At 42.0% G+C, this 16,154-nt stretch overlaps 1 protein-coding gene across 1 annotated transcript in view; it reads left to right on the forward strand.

Annotated features, from left to right (window-relative positions):
* Positions 1–13,714: 13,714 nt before the first annotated feature.
* Positions 13,715–16,154, forward strand: part of htr4 (5-hydroxytryptamine receptor 4) — a 128,965-nt gene continuing 126,525 nt past the window's right edge. The window contains 1 exon segment of the mRNA XM_068715309.1: positions 13,715–14,175. The gene's annotated coding sequence lies outside the window, so the exon portion shown is untranslated.

Consider the following 16,154-nt stretch of genomic DNA (forward strand, 5'->3'; position numbering starts at 1 on the left):
AACATAAATACCACCAGTATGAGGGCTAATACATCACATCATTCTGATGAAAGGGGAAAGAGAGGTGAAGAGGAAAAGGCTTTACTTTTTGATGTAAGAAATGCAGACAAAAGAATTACAAAGAGGAAAGGAGGCGGCGAGAAAGAAGAAAAGACGGGGATGAAGAAGGGATTAAAACAGACAAGTGAGAGAGAACGGTAGAAAAGAAGTGACCACAATGCTGGGCTCTAGTTTCAACTGTTCTGGCAGTACATTAGTGAGAGGTACTGAGAGGACTGCTTATTGCCCTGGAAACATACCGTGTGTTGGCTCATCACTCAGCTGGCAGGACGTGACACGTCAAATAACATCAGCCATTCAAAAAATATAGTCATTTCATAGCATTTATAGGTCATTTCTTTGGTTTCTATACAAAGTGCCAGAATAAATCATCAGAGCATATTGATAATGCTGCCGTTTGCCCCGGAGCTGTTCACCACACCGGCTACAGTTTGAACCGCCGCTCATGGCAATGACAGAACAGAACAGTTCTGTTTGATGGAACGTTATGGCAAAAGCTCTAAATGTGTATCAGCATGCATGGTTTGCAAACATTTTTGATAAACTACAGATAATTTTTTTTTTTTCAAATCTGGAAAAAGATGAAAACATAAATGATTACAAATATGCCGCTTAGTCATAATCATATCAGTGCACTCCCATTCACAAGTTGCAATGCATTTCTATTGTGCATTATAATAAAGGCACATATCATTTTTAATCTCTCAATTTTTTCTATTTACACTTCAGCTGGTTCGTTAAAGTGTTTCCTCAGTATTATGATATTCATGTCATGATTTCCTGATGAGCTCGTGTCATTTTACGACACAGATTGCTCCATTTTTGCATAATGTTTTCATTTCCATAGCTGGTAACTCCCACAACAAATGAGAAAAACTAAAAACATCTTTTCTCTTTTTAATCATCACACAGATGTCAGATGCATTCCCTCACTTTGTACTATTGACTACAACTAAATATCCAACAGCTCCTGAAAGGACTAACGGGAAACATGAGACGGCTTTCTCCCAGCAACCAGCAGCAGGGAACGGCTGAGCTCCTTCAAATCCCTCTTGTTTAGGCTCCGAGATTCAGATTAAAGAGCTAATTATGTTTGTACACACACACACACACACACACACACACACACACACACACTCAATTTGTCCTCACACACATTGTAGATGCACCATTAGCCCCTCAAATGAGCGGGCTACAAATATACATATACACATATAAATACTGCAGAAAATACCCTTCAACTGGTTGGAGATGGTAGGAAAGGGAAGCAACGACGATGGAAGAAGAGCATGGAATGTATGACCAACTCTGCACCTGAGCATTAGCTTCTTTTAGCTCACTGCTTCGGACATTCACCGTGTATATGCTTCAGCCCCGGCTCTCATTTTTCTTATTTCTGACTAAACCCACCGAACACCTGCTGTCCACCTCCAAACAGCAGGTGGACTCAGTTAGAGACAAGCTGCTGAAGAAAGTAGAGCTTCTAGCGGCTGAAGAGACACGTATTTCTCTCAGGAGTTGGTGAAGACCAAACCAGAGCTAAAAAGAACCAGTACTGGACTTTTATTCAAGCGGCGAGAAACACCACTCAAGTGGTACGTTGCTCTGCCGGATGTGGAAGTGTTCCTGTGTCAGTTTATTTGGATGTATTTTATTCTGATAGTAGCCAGACGTAAATGAATGCAGCTTTAATATCATCATGAGCAGTCACGAGGGACAGATTTTAGGTGAAGACGCAACCAAAAAAAACAATGGTATCTGTATTTTTACCTTATCCTTCTCGTACGAGAGCACCACTTCAGATTCAGCACCGCTCCCTACCTTCAGATAACTTTGTACATGGCCGATACAAACATGATGAATGAACCGCTACGCGTCCTGCTTTCAGAGATCCATAATGAAAAGTATTTCATTTTCAACAGGGTCAGCAGCAGAATTAACAGACCTGCTTTACAAAGTCTTATTGCAGTGGTCAGGAATGTTGTCCTGTGTCTGATGGTGTCCAATGCTGCCCCCAGCAGACTAGGGAGACGTACGGTGCACTGGCCACAACAGACTGGTAGAACATCTCCAACATCTCGCTGCACACGTTGAAGGATCGGAGTACAGGAACTTGTACTTTGCACATGTGGATGTGTACTCAGGGGTGTTTTGGGTGAGCGTGTGAAAGGATGCCGGTGAGTTAAGTGTGTCTCTGTATGGGGGCAGATGTGTGTGTGTTTTTGAAAGTTTGTGTGTGTGTGTGTTCATTCTAGCTAATTACTTTGGCTTTGCGCAGCACGCTGCGTTCAGTTTGCTCAAGCGGAACAACGGCAAACTCAACAACCCTTCGGATATTAATTGGGAATCGAGTGAGTAAGACTAAGACTATCGGCCGCAGAACTTAAGCAAAACCTTTTCACTTCCTTCCTGCCACTTCGGTGGTGGAGAGAAACACAGAGAGGAAGTGAGAAAAGAGCTTCTGCATCAGCCTCATTACATTCTGTCCATTTACTGAAAGAGGAAATCATGAAACCAATTCAATCCCACACAGGAATATGTGATTGTTAGAAATGATTGGAAAGACTTCTAGATAGTTTCCATTCCTTCCTCCCAAATTGTGCACTTCTAAACAGGAACACATCCTTTTTTTATGAGCCTAAAACCTTTACTGAATCCGGTCCAATGCAACCTGACAGTGGGCTTTAAATCCTTGGTAAATACCCACAATTCAGTTAAAACTCGTCAATATTTGTCGGGGAAACTTGTTTTGTCTTCCACAGTCAGCTTGTCAAATATGTGCATGTTGGCAGATAAGGTTTGTTATACAATTACAGTTAGGCAGTTTTAGGTAAAATGTTAGATCTCATCCAACAATGCTCATAAAAGAATATTCATGAAACGAAAAGGTGAATAACGTCACAAAAGAATCACCTGTCTTTGACAACAAAATATTACCATCAACTTTGAATGAACTGAAAACACTGAAAGGGTTACGTCATGGTAGCGACCTGGCGATCACCGTGTAGCCCCGCCCCTAAAGCATCCCCCGCTTTATGGTCTGTTTGACTCTAAATGGAGCATAATGTACTAAATGAATATCATGCTGTATTGAAGAAGACTGTAAACTAGAGATTGAGACCATAAACTCATGTTTACAATGTTTACTGAGGGAATAAATCAAGAGAGAAGCAGAGTCATTTTAGACTAGACTTCTATACAACCAGAGGAGTCGCCCCCTGGTGGACACTAGAGAGAATGCAGGTTTAAGACATGAAGCTTTGTCTTCACTTAAACGCTGGAGCTCAGCTCACTCCTCTGAAAGAGAAAAATCATTAAATCCAAATGAAAGGTTTCAACAAATTATTTGTTCTTTGACGATTGTTGCTGAAATTTAAACTGACTCATCTTAAAATGGTCTTCTACAAAATAATGTAATCGTAAGGTATAATGTATTAAAAAGCAAATTGTTATTAAAAGTGCTACTTTAAATGCTCCATTATCAATCTGTACACATATTTATACCTGACCCATTCATGGAAATTTCCCTAAATAATTAAGATTTTGGCAATCTTTCCTATTGGTGTTAATATGCTGAGCTGTGAGGGTAAAGCAACATCGGGAGGAGCTGCTGTACCGATGTGAGAAACGGAGACAGAGAAGTGCCATAATAAAGTCAAATCAATATTTTCCCCCAAAAAACAAATAACGTATTCCTCCTGACAGAAATGCTGTGACAGACTGTTGCGCACACACACTTTATAGCCCTTATACTTGAATGAATAAGAGCCATATGGAAAGAGCATAGCGGCTGTTTTCTGCTTGTATTATTGATGTTGATAAAAGAGGGAGAAGGCAAGAGACAGAAACAAATGTTTTTAATTCCAGTATCACTTTGGACCAAATTGTTGCTTTGTTGCTGGTGCACAATTCACTATTTTATTAATACATTCATATATGCATTTATTTGTTATATTGTGTTTTACAAACTTAGGAAAGTGATGTTTAAGTCAGTCCTGATGTTTCCTTACACATAAAGGAATGATCCCACAGTGAGGCATACAGCATATTGATCAAACGGCATCTGTGTCGGCCGATATCCAAATCCCAGGTATCTCTATCGGTATTGGGACAAAAAAAAGTCAGATCAGTGCATCTCTAGTTCTCATACGATTATACTGCTTTTAGAGGGAAACGTATTTCATCCTTTGTTTTGTGATACTGCTGTATTTTATGAGCATAAATTCGTAATGTGACAAAGATGTGCCACGCCTCTTTTTCCTACGAAGAGACTAAAGGATACACCTGTGCATCCTCACTCGTGTGGCTCCTTCGGTCAGCCTCCTCTCTCCTCAAGATGCATTTCAGGAAGAGAGAAGATTGATTTTCGATTTGTTTCTTCTTCTTTCAAATGTATTTTTATTCGGTATAATTTAAGAGTAAGTTATTCTTCTGCCTTTTTATTTTTCCAACTTTACCAGAAACTACTCCGTTACATTGATGTATTTATTTTTCGCTAGTCTTGCATACGAAAAGGATAAATTGTTTATGTTAAATGTTCCATGGAGCTGCACACAACCAATTAACTCTGACAACAATACACTGAATACTTTTATAAACGCGTAGCGTCTCTCTGCACGGCTTTGATAGCGCAGTAACATATGTATTGTAAAATCCTTTGGGGGCAGTAATGCCAGTGAAACATTTAGATATGAAAATGCAAGATGGTTAAAGACAGAGAGCACAATCATTAGAAATGGAGCAAAGACTGAGAACAAAAACGAGAGCAAGAGACAGTGAGACAGAGAGGAGAGAGAGAGAGGAAGGGGGTTGGCGAGGAGCCTGAAGGAGGAAGCGATATGAGCCTGTGCAGCGACAATCAAAGCTGGCTGGTCCTGTCGTTATCTCTGCCAGCACCGCACCGCCTCCACAAAACGTCTGCTGGCCTCGCTCAGATTCCCACACACAAATTATTACAAATGGTGGTTTCACTTAGTAAAAGAAACAGAAAAAAGACGCACATGCACGCGTTACACGTCTTATTAGTCAGGGTCATCAGGTTGACGGCAAAGTTGTGAAGAAATAAATGAATGTGCAATAACATCAGTGTGTTTTCTGCGTTTTGCTTAGGATCCCTGCCAAGACTGTGACTGACTGAACTTATTTTCTGTGTTCAAGTTGAGCGGAGCAGCTCGTCGACAACGGCACTGTGGCGTTTTCTAGCCAAGCAAGTGATGGCGATGCGGAGGAGGCCGCAGAAATGTCGTAGCCGTCTGCGGTCACCCAGAGCTCTACGACGGGATGGAAACCATCGACCGTCGAGGGTATAAACCGTAACGACGCTGCCGTATAAACGCCTAGATGAGTGTATTCTGAGTGTTGGCGGAGCAGCTACAATGTCAGCATCGCCTAGCACCGATCAATCCCAACTCCATTCAGATAACAAGCATTGTAAAAGACTTTACCGTTTATAGCAATTAAGTCACAGAAAAGTCTGTTTCTTTTGGACTCAAAGCGGCTGAGCGTCTCCCGGATGATGTTATGACTCCAGACAGGACAGAGTTTGGTTTTGCTGACATATCTTGAGACTTCCAAATCATGTACAAAGCAGCTATGGTTGATGAATTATTGATGGTATCAACATGGAGGTAAGCCGCCCTTCTCTCTGGATTGATGCTTGGCGGTTGGTGTGGACACAGCGTTGAGCTCGTCTGAGTGATGTTTACTTGATGATCAAATCTGGAATCTTTACCCAGGAGTCAGAGGTGTTGAAAGATCACTTTCAAGTTTTGCAAAATGATTAATGGAATTCCTTTTGCCGGATTTTTCAGCTCTTGCCATTTTACTTAAATTAAAGTTTTTTTTCCAAAACATTAAAATCTTATAAACGAATGAATCAACCTAAAATTAAAGACGGCCTTTAGTAGGCATCGTTTTGTTTTAATGGATCACAAGCCTTTAAAAAAAGGTTTTGGCACCACCGGGTTTCAAATGATGCAAACGTCTGATTTCGACTGGTGGGAATTAGATGTGACCCAGTTTGAAAGCGTCGGTGTTTGAAGTCATTTCGCTGATATAAGACGGAGGTTCGCTCTCGGTCTGCAGCAGCTAAGAGTCTATTTCGGAGGAAGTCACAGACAGGTCACAAACATGAATTTCATTTTCAGCAGACGCACAATGACAAAGTGGCTGAAACCACCGATCTCTGGTGGATGGAAAAGAAGTAAAAATGTGAGTTTTTGCAAATAATTTAACCGTATTACCTAAATGCATTAGCTAGATAGTTATTAAGAGATATATTCTTTACTTCAAATACTCTGACCAACGTAATACTCCTACGACAGTCGACCACTGAGTACCAAGGCCTCACACCCTCTCATCTCGAGCGGAGGCCACCTAACGGTCTGCTCTTCAGCTGTGCTTTCAGATTGCAGAAATGGTGACGAAGTCCAACCTTGGTCAACACCAGACTCCCAGCTTATTAGTTAAAAAGTTTGCCATTTACATCAGTGGCTCAGAATATTGTCAGTGAGCAATACACATATGTTTTGGGGGAATGTCAAGTGTTGAAATAATATCCCCAAAAATATCAGTAAAAATGCAAAAAATATTAGTACAATATCTGACAAAGATTTGTAAAATATCCAACTTTTTTTTGCTGCCAAACTGCACAAGGAAACAAGCTACACATTTTCAGAGCCAGTCCATTGGCTCCAAAGAAGCATGAATACTGGTGACACGACTGGTGAATAACATATAGATTTTACATTCTGTACAGGGCTCAACACTAACTTGAGGTCGTTACCGCTTTTGTTTGCCAAAACTTAAAAAACATTTCAATATCAAATCCTCACCCTTGCGGCCTTAGTGGACACTTTTGCCAAATTTGAAGAAAGTTCCCTCCAGGCGTTACCGAGATATCACGTTCACATGCATCCGGCCACGGCTGTCACCGGTGCAGAGACGTAATAAAAAGCAAAAAACGTTTTCCTGTATGGCGTTGGCAGGTTTGTTCCCCTGAAAGTCCAAAACCACAGACATATGTTGATACTTTCCCTCGTTGTTTGTTACTTCTTTGTTGGGCTTTTATGAAACCGCGTACTGAGTACGGTGTGTCGGACTACATCTACATCATCAGTGAGGTCATGTATGCTATAGCACTTGTTTTTCCTGCAGCTTTAGATATCCATTAAAATCAACACAGAGCTAAACACTGAGCCAACAGATGAGTAAATGTACTGAATGCCATGATGAATATACTCTGCTTTGCACACTTTGCACTGTTCTTTCACACTGAATAGGACGTCAATGTGTGATGAGTAGCATTAGCTGCTCTACCCCTGCATTGACCTCATATATTCCTGTACCTTAATTGCACTTGGTGAATAAAAGGAATCCAACGTGTCTAGCTGAATGTTTGGTAAGTACACTCTTCAAGTAAGTTTCTTTTTTTTTTTTTTTTTCTTTTTTTTTTACTGAAGGTCAGTTTATTTGAGTGCAGACACTCCGACTGAGATTTGTCAGCAGAGTGTTTACCAAAAGCATAATATTGCACTCTCAATACAAGACTACACTATACAATATTCAGTTACTTGTTGAATACTTGGGCTGCTAAAAGTGTGTCCAGTGTGCACCTGGTGAGCAGAGATATATTATAAATCAGCAAGCACATAATGTCAAATCTTGTCTTATAAAAACAGATATTAGGAGGTAGAAATGATTATTGTCAAAATATGGGACAAACAGGCTATTTCATAGTGTTCAGAGTGTCTTAGTTTTCCCGTTAAAAACTACATCAAGATTGTCAAAAGTGTCCTCTTTCAAACAAGTGAACAATGTCAACTATTTGAGTGGTAGAGCCGACATGATGTCACAGTGAACTAAAGTAAAACTGGGTTACAGAGACCAGCCTTACACATTGATTTTGTGAAAAGATAGGACAGAAGGAAAATGGTGAAAGCTCATCGCAGGACGCCATTACACCAGACCACAGACATACAGCGAGCCCAGAACCATTTGCGAATATCAGGAAAGATGAAAGTTTGGCTCTCTCTGCATCTCCATTCCAACTTCTAATGGACCTCGTATTTTGGTAGTTAGGATACAATAAGATGCTCTTTTTCCTCGGAGGAGTTTAGTTTACAGGCCTGAGAGGCCGACACAAACCCAACAGTGCACATCCAACGTGAGCAGGAAGCATCCACACATTCACAGCAGTCCACACATGCTGCTCAAAAACAAGGGTTAGGTTCTGGTGGTTTGAACGTTTACTATCTGGCAAAGAGTGAGCGGGAAAAAAGAGCTAGTTAAACATCTGCAGGGCTGATGAGGAAAGTTGGAGATCTGGCTACATATTGAACATGTATTACGACGACTTCCTGAGGACGAAATTTAGAAGGAGGTGGTGGATGGAGATAGTGGTGACATCAGGAGGATGGGAATGAGGAAATACTAGTTTGCAAAATAGAGTGGACAGGCGGTTCGGTACCTTGATGGTGAAGGAGTAAAGCCAGAGTGTAAAGCGTTCGGTTTATCAGTCCATCTATGTTCCGACACTCACCTGTGATCATGAGCTTTTGTTTTAGACCGAAAGAATGAGATTGTGGATATAAGAAGCCGAAATGAGATTCTTTTGTAGGGTAGCTGGGTTCAGCCTTAGAGATAGGGTGAGGAGCTCAGACATCGGCAAGATGCTCGGAGTAAAACAGCTCCTCCTTTGCGTCAAAAGAGGCCGACTGAGGTGGTTTCTGCATCTGATCAGGATGCCTCCTGGACGCTTCCATTTAGAGGTTTCCTAGGCATGTCCAACTAGTAAGAAGACCTGGGGTAGACCCAGAACACGCTGTAGGAATTAAACATCTCGTCTCGCAGGAAGAGCTGGAAAACATTGCTGGGGAGAGGGACATCTGGTTAATAATGGATGGGGAGATGAAGAGAATGAGGGGACGATGTGGTAGATGTGGGGACGACCACGAGTAGGGAAAGTGGGGAACAGGGGTACTACCAAAATCTTGTAACTAGAGAGGAGCCCAAGAGGTGGTAACTGTTGGGAGTGAGGTGATGAGACGGGTGAAGAAGGACCACTTGTGCAAAAGCTGTAAGCGAGTCAAAAGACCAGAACAATGCTAATAGTGAACAAGGACCAAGAGCTACAACAAAGATCAGATGACTGGATTTACGGGGCAAAAGGGCTTCAGTAACTTTCATTGCTTAACGGCTGATTTAAATGAAAAAAAAGATTCTTGGTTGGTAAAGCATTGAATAATTTAGGATTAGTGGGACTACATGGGAGAACCTTACCAATCAATCAAGCCAGGACGCACCATGGGTTGGTTAATTGTATTTATGGTAATTTACTCACAATGAACTGCCAGGAGCTTACTGGCCAGTAATTCAAGCATTGCATTAAATAAATGGCTATACAACTGTAGCATGCGTTTAGGAAACCTGCTTAAAACCAACTTTAGACTTTGTGGTACATGGCAATAGGAGCGTTCTTGAAGCTTCTGCGCCTTTTAGACCAGAGTGTGGGAGGATGGAATATTACCAAGAGCATGGAAACAAGCTGTGATTACAAAAAGAAGACAAAAGTGGGGGCTTCTAAAACACTGCCAGTACCTGCCCTTTAGGGACAAATGGGACAAATGCCATTGGAATTAAGGATGCACTTGATGGTAGATTGCTGGGTTAATTTGCAGGGACGTATTATTCTCACCCTGCAAACGGAGTGCAGCAGGAGGGCTGGGAGACTGGCAGCTATCAGAGGGATGACTTTGGTTGGATATAGATGTTGGTAAAAAAGAAAAGACAATGAACGGGTTTGAGGACGGGGATTGCGGCTGAATGGGACACAACTGCTCCATGCAAACACTAACACTTTGGCATAAATAGCTAACACTTCAGTGGTTACATTGTCCATGCCAACTGTAATGGTTTGACTTGACAAAAACACAAAATGTAAAAGCCACTAAACATTCCTTCTCACGGTCTGTTTGTTATTGTGCCCAAGTCAAGAAGAAAAAGAAACCGGGCAGCATCGAGTCCCACTGTCTTTACAGCGATCTTCCTTTCTGGGCAGAATCACAGCACCCGCAAGACTGCATCAACAGTGTTGAAATCAGCTATATGTTCAGCCATAACATTGAAAATCTTTCTGTACTCTAACACAAAACTCTGACACTCCCGTTTCCACCGTAGACGTCCAGCAACACGTCACTTCTAGAGACTTCAGAACGAGACTTTTCCTAGAGCGACAATAATAACACTGAGCCTGTCAGTGGCAAAACGTACACTTTGAGTGGAAGTAAATGACGGTTGCAGCCCGAGAACTGCTCCATCTACAGTGCTCTCACTCAATGCTGGACACATTTTATAAACTGGTGTCCCCAGTAGTTACTTAGACTCAAAAACATGGAACAAACGGGTCCAGGTTGAACAATACAAACAAGCACAATCTTTAAAGGACACACAAAGTACTAAGATGGAGGAGAGTCTATATCTTTTTTTAAACATTTATAACAGATAAACCATAGTTGGTGAGATTGCAAAGTACTGTGAAACTGTAATCCTACCTTAAGTGATTTGTTCGTCAGCTGTTGGAGACTTTATGTCCATAAAAAGATGAAACGGTATTTTATTAAAGGTCAGGTGTCCTCTTATCCTCCATCCATGATGGAACTAATGTGTGCTTTTTAATCACAAATTACATAAAGACTTAGAAAGTACTGGTTGTCTCTGCAGCTGAGCCACACATTTTCTAAAGACCACAATTCAAAAACATATCTACAATATCATAGTAAAAAACCCAATTACAGTATACTACAGAACCCCACTTACAGCAGAGCAGTGATGCATACATTCACGCTAAAGTTGTTTTACTGTAAAACATAACAGTAAAGATCCCATAAACAGATTTCCAGTAAGTTACCGTAACAGTAAAATAAAAAGTCCAACAGTGACCTGATACTGTGGTCAGGTAGATACAAAATGGACATCATCTTCACATAACTTCTGACTCAAAGGAGGTTAAAGGACAAGATTACATTCAAAAACAGCACAGAAAAGCCAATAAACCAAGTCCATAAAGCTATTTTTAGAAACACAACCAGTAAAAGTGATTCTCCTTACCGGAGTTCAAATGCTCTCTGTGCAGAAGCAGTCGGTCTGCTCTCATGAAGTCTCCTCTTGACTGAATTATCAAATTAACTCGGTGAAAAAGAATTATGGATTGGCTTTCGATGCTTTTTGAGGAGCTTGTTAATGGCTGATTAGGATGATTAGGATGAGTTAGGTAGAAATGATCGGTAGAGGAGGGAGACAGTCGGAGAAACACAGACAGTCCCACATCATCTGAGGACAGTCAAACTCTTTCTACTGTCTGTGTAGTTTGAGGCCTACTCTCTTTACTTAGAGCGCATATTTATTTTCCTATCCTTGTATATTTGTATTAATACTAAGAGTATATGGCAGCTTAAATCCCCAGTATGTGGACATTGGCTATTTGGCAGACTAGACTGTGACTCAGACTGAGAGGAGGTTTGAAGCCTCTTCACTGTTGCTCCTTCTTCTTCTGTGTTTTGCTGTCTTTGATGAATAGATGGTGGGTGGGACAATAGAGCGGCCTCGGTCCATCTGTCAGGCCGCCACGTATCAGACGACACATTTTGACAAAACTTGAGGAAATGTAATGTGTCATTGGTTCTTTTTGAACCCAGACGTCGAAATTATTGTCATACACGACATCTTGAGAAACCACTGATCAGGCATTCACAGAACATTAGAGAATACAGTGAACCATCGCTCCATTGTGGCCTCTTGGGACAATATTCGAAGAGATCACATTTTTGATAATGTGATATTTTAATAATGAAGAAGGTCTAAACATCCCACTCACCTACTGTAGGTTCACTTTTCACTGATTTAAAGGAAATGGAATTCATGGAGGTGTTGGTATCGGAAAATAATATTTTATTAATCTCCTTTTTGTAATAGTTGAAGTGTGGTGAGGCCAAAGTTGGTTTTGTTATCAAATATGTTGTGTTCACTGTGCATATGGAGGCGAGAATCTAATTCAACAGCCAAATGTGTGGCTATAAAGCACACAATGCAACCTCCCAGAATGCATCAAAGGGAAAATTCAACGAGTTACTAGAAGAAAAAAAGCACGGAATGTGTTCTCTGACTGGCATTATCGAGCCGTGCAGATAATTTAGGTTCTACTGGCGTTAATTGCTGTGGACACATCCCTATGTAATTTGGTTTGTCATGCTCAAACTATTATTAAAAATACGTCTTTACAGATGTTTACTGTGGATCATCAACAGATATTGATTTTAACAGTTTTCATCGGAAGGTTTTTTTTGTGTGAAAAATACACAATTTAAACTGAAGTCGGTTGATTGTCCTGAATAGTTGAAGTGATTTTAGGGGATTTAATGTCTTTGTTGATAACAATCGTGGAGAGTTGACAGCAAATGAACCGAGGACGCTGAAAGTGCAGCAGGAGCCTCGCTGGAAGAGTGACATCTGATCTGCTCAGCTACTTCCTGAGATGGGCCAGATGTTACACTATTGTAAATGTATTCCTCTCCCCAAACTAAAGTATGTTTCATGTTTGGGTGCACCACATCATGACACCGTCCAGATAAAGTCACCGTATCCTCATAGAACGGTCTGCACAAAATCCCACAATTACCCAGCAGCACGAGGGGTCAGTGCACCTGCAGTGTTTACACAACATACAGTAACTACTTGGTCAGGTTCAGATAGAAGATGGTGGTTTGGGCTGAAGACAGCATGTTTGAAACACTGAAGGTGGTATTAGACAATTCTACAAGTTACAACAAAAGTAAACTAAACGTTGACGTTTCACGCCGGACATGAAGAGCAGTCTCCTGGGTGAAAGTCCTGTGTTTGTTTGACCCATCCATCCATCCATCCATCTACTGTAACCTCCTCCCGACATGAACTGTGAGGCTCTCTATTTTTTACGTCAGTAAACGTCAGTCTAACCCCGATAGTCCTTGTGTCTTTTGTGATGTGTTCTCCGCACTGATGTTATAGTTTCATAATTATGTTAAGTTTTTCCTGAATTCACAACGGTGATCATGTTGTTTGTGCGCTGGGATACCCAGCGTGTTAGAAAGTGACGTCAAGGGGTCCGATAACGCGTCAGTGTGTGACGACATGGAATGAGAACGTGTTTGAAGTGAAGAGATCTGTCAAACTGGTCATAATGTAGCTTTGCACATGATATCAGCTAACTGTGGTATTTAAGTTGAAAGCATCAGCGCTGAGCTTTAAACACGTGCTGATTGTCTCTGACATCTGACCATTCACGTGTTTATTATGTAATAACTCACCTGGATGAGAAGGGGAGAATAAATGAACAATATGCATTAAAGATCATCTGTATTCAAGTTCAAATAATGGCACACTTATTATATTTATTTAAGTAAAAAACTAAATAATACGTGTTCTGTTTTCTCTGTTTTACTGCAGAATTTAAAAGAAGATCACGTCACCAAACTTGCATCTGTGCGTCTTTGACCTGCAGAGTCACATCTCTGCTTCCTTTCACTCAAGTGCGCACATACGCAGCGACATAACCATGAATCATGTTGGACAATGACACGAGAGAGAGAGAGAGAGAGGGGGGGGTGGACGCACGCGTTCCTCACTTCAGGGCTGAAGAGGAGGGACTAGACCAGAGCGGGTTGATGTCCGCTGTGAGTTCAGGCAGAGCGGCATAGCGCAACATCTCCGCTGCTGACTCCGCTCAGACTCTCCAAAAGATCTCCTCCACGAGGCTTCTCCACTTTCCTCCCCGTGTCTCTCTCTCTCCCTCTCCACGTCCTCTCTCCGGTGTCTCCAGACGCGCGCCGCCAGTCGCTCCTCGCTGGGTCTCTTGCGCACGGGACACTTTCTCCACATTCCGCCGCGCTCCGCGTAACGTTTCACTCCCACGAAGACTCAGCCACGACCTCGCGCTGCTCTACTTTCCCTTCTTAAGGTTCAGTAATTAGTTTTTTTTTGTTGTGTTGCGTTGAGCTGGGACTGAAGAACAATGCGCTTCTGGCTCGTGGGGATTTAGTGTCGTGACATGCTTTCAGGACCCGGCGTCTCCACAAGGAAATGGTGAGTTAAAGCCGGTTCATTGTCACAGATTATCAGCTCGTCTGCCTCCAGTGTGAGCGGCTGACCTCTGTAGAGTGCGACCTTCCCTCAAATGAAGAGACATCTTCATATTCTGATGATCGTGTTCATGTTTGTGGTTCCTGCGCGTGAGTTTGAAGTCACCTTGAGGTATTTGGAATCTCCGAGATCATTAGATTCCATATTAAATGTACATCCAATGACCAGAGTCCCTCTGAACAGAGAGATTCATCTTCCATCAGTTGCATTTTGATATTATGATTGTGTTATAGGAGTGGTGGGAACGTCAGGAGTAATCTGTGATGGAATGTGTATGTTCAACTGCATCCAATAACATCAAACAATAGATTCTAGTGTGTGTGTGTGTGTGTGTGTGTGTGTGTGTGTGTGTGTGTGTGTGTGTTTTACTGTCAGTGTAACAATCTACTGAATATTGTAACCTGTAGTCTTGTGGGTCTTTTGACCTCCACGCATATAGAAGCTCTCATTCCCCCGCTTCAGATCGACCTGTTTTAAATATGAATTGCATATAGTTTTTTCCATGCGTTCCCGGGGCTGTGAGGCTGCACAGGTCAGCAATCCATCGATGAGGAGGGCTATAGATCCACAGGGTGGGTTGACTGTCAGCTTGTGTGTGTGTGTGTGTGTGTGTGTGTGTGTGTGTGTGTGTGTGTGTGTGTGTGTGAAGCGACCCAATCCTGTAAGTGAACAGAATCCCCGATGGAAAATCCGTTCTATTGCTGCTTTGTGTGAAGATATTGTGTTTCTGTGGGTTCCATCTCTCCACTGCTCTGTTGTGAAACAGTTTCTAAATGAGCTTTTCTTTTTTTCTTCACATTCATTTCCATTGGCTCTTTTGATCTCTTCAGTTTTACCCCAAACTGAGATTTCCCTGCCAACGCCTACTTTTACAAAATGACCTATTTCATGCAAATCAAACACTGTTTTTTAAAGGCTGTAAGAATCTTACAAGAGTCTGTGTTTGAGGTAGTAATGTGTTTCTGGCAGCTACATTTATGATTTGAGGAGTTTATTACAGTAGTGATTTACAATCTCTTGGCAGATTCCTCTGAAATCTGCCTTTCCTCTCTCTCTCCGTCTTTAATTTAAAACATTTAAATGCTGCACAATACTACGATCAGACAGCTGCAGGTCATTCTATTTCATTGCTGTTCTAAAAGGTAATCATGGGATCTGCGACTAAAAGACTTAACTTGCACTCGACTGACTTCCCTGTGCAGTTCCTTGAGGACTTTGATTGCTGTGGTTATGTAATACTTATGGAACAGACATGCATGGGATCAACGTGTCTGGATCAAAGGTGCAGGTACAACGTGTCGTCGTATTGACTGATATGGTTGATGCTTTACAGTCCTGCTCCTCTCCGGCTCGCCCACGGCCGCTCGGAGCCTGCGGAAGAAGAAGAACCATGTGAGACGGATCAGAGCGCAGCCGTAGTACTCGCAGTGTTGCAGTCCATGCAGATCGCTTGTTGCAAATTAAACACCGTCGTGGGCGTCAGGACTTCTGAGATCGACTGGTGTGAAAAATATGGCTAAAATCAGATTTTTGAAGTTAGTTTTTCTGCACGTAAGCACACACACACACACACACACCCCTCATTTACACTGGGGCAATCCGTGTGTAGTCGTGAGTGCACACAGGAAAACAAGATGTGTTCTGTCAGAAGAGATGAATAAGAAGTAGTCGCTGAGCAGCAGCAGCAGCAGCAGCAGCTCTCTGTAGTTTGTCTTGAATCGGCCTGTGGATGTGAATCTCTCCTCCCACACGGTATCGAGGAGAAGCTCCTCTCCAGATGCGCCTGTGATTGTGTCGACTTTCAGCGCTTTGCTTCCCGTACAGTGGTGCTGCTGTATTTTTCTCGAAGGGCTCAGTATTAATGAGTGTGTTTGCTCGTTGTGTATCAACTAGAGATTGCCTTTAGTCTGGGCATGGTTGTG

Source organism: Cebidichthys violaceus, unplaced genomic scaffold (genome assembly GCF_023349555.1).
Source record: "Cebidichthys violaceus isolate CVI_PGR_0920_01 unplaced genomic scaffold, fCebVio1.0.p SCAF_2, whole genome shotgun sequence".
NCBI lineage: Eukaryota > Metazoa > Chordata > Actinopteri > Perciformes > Stichaeidae > Cebidichthys > Cebidichthys violaceus.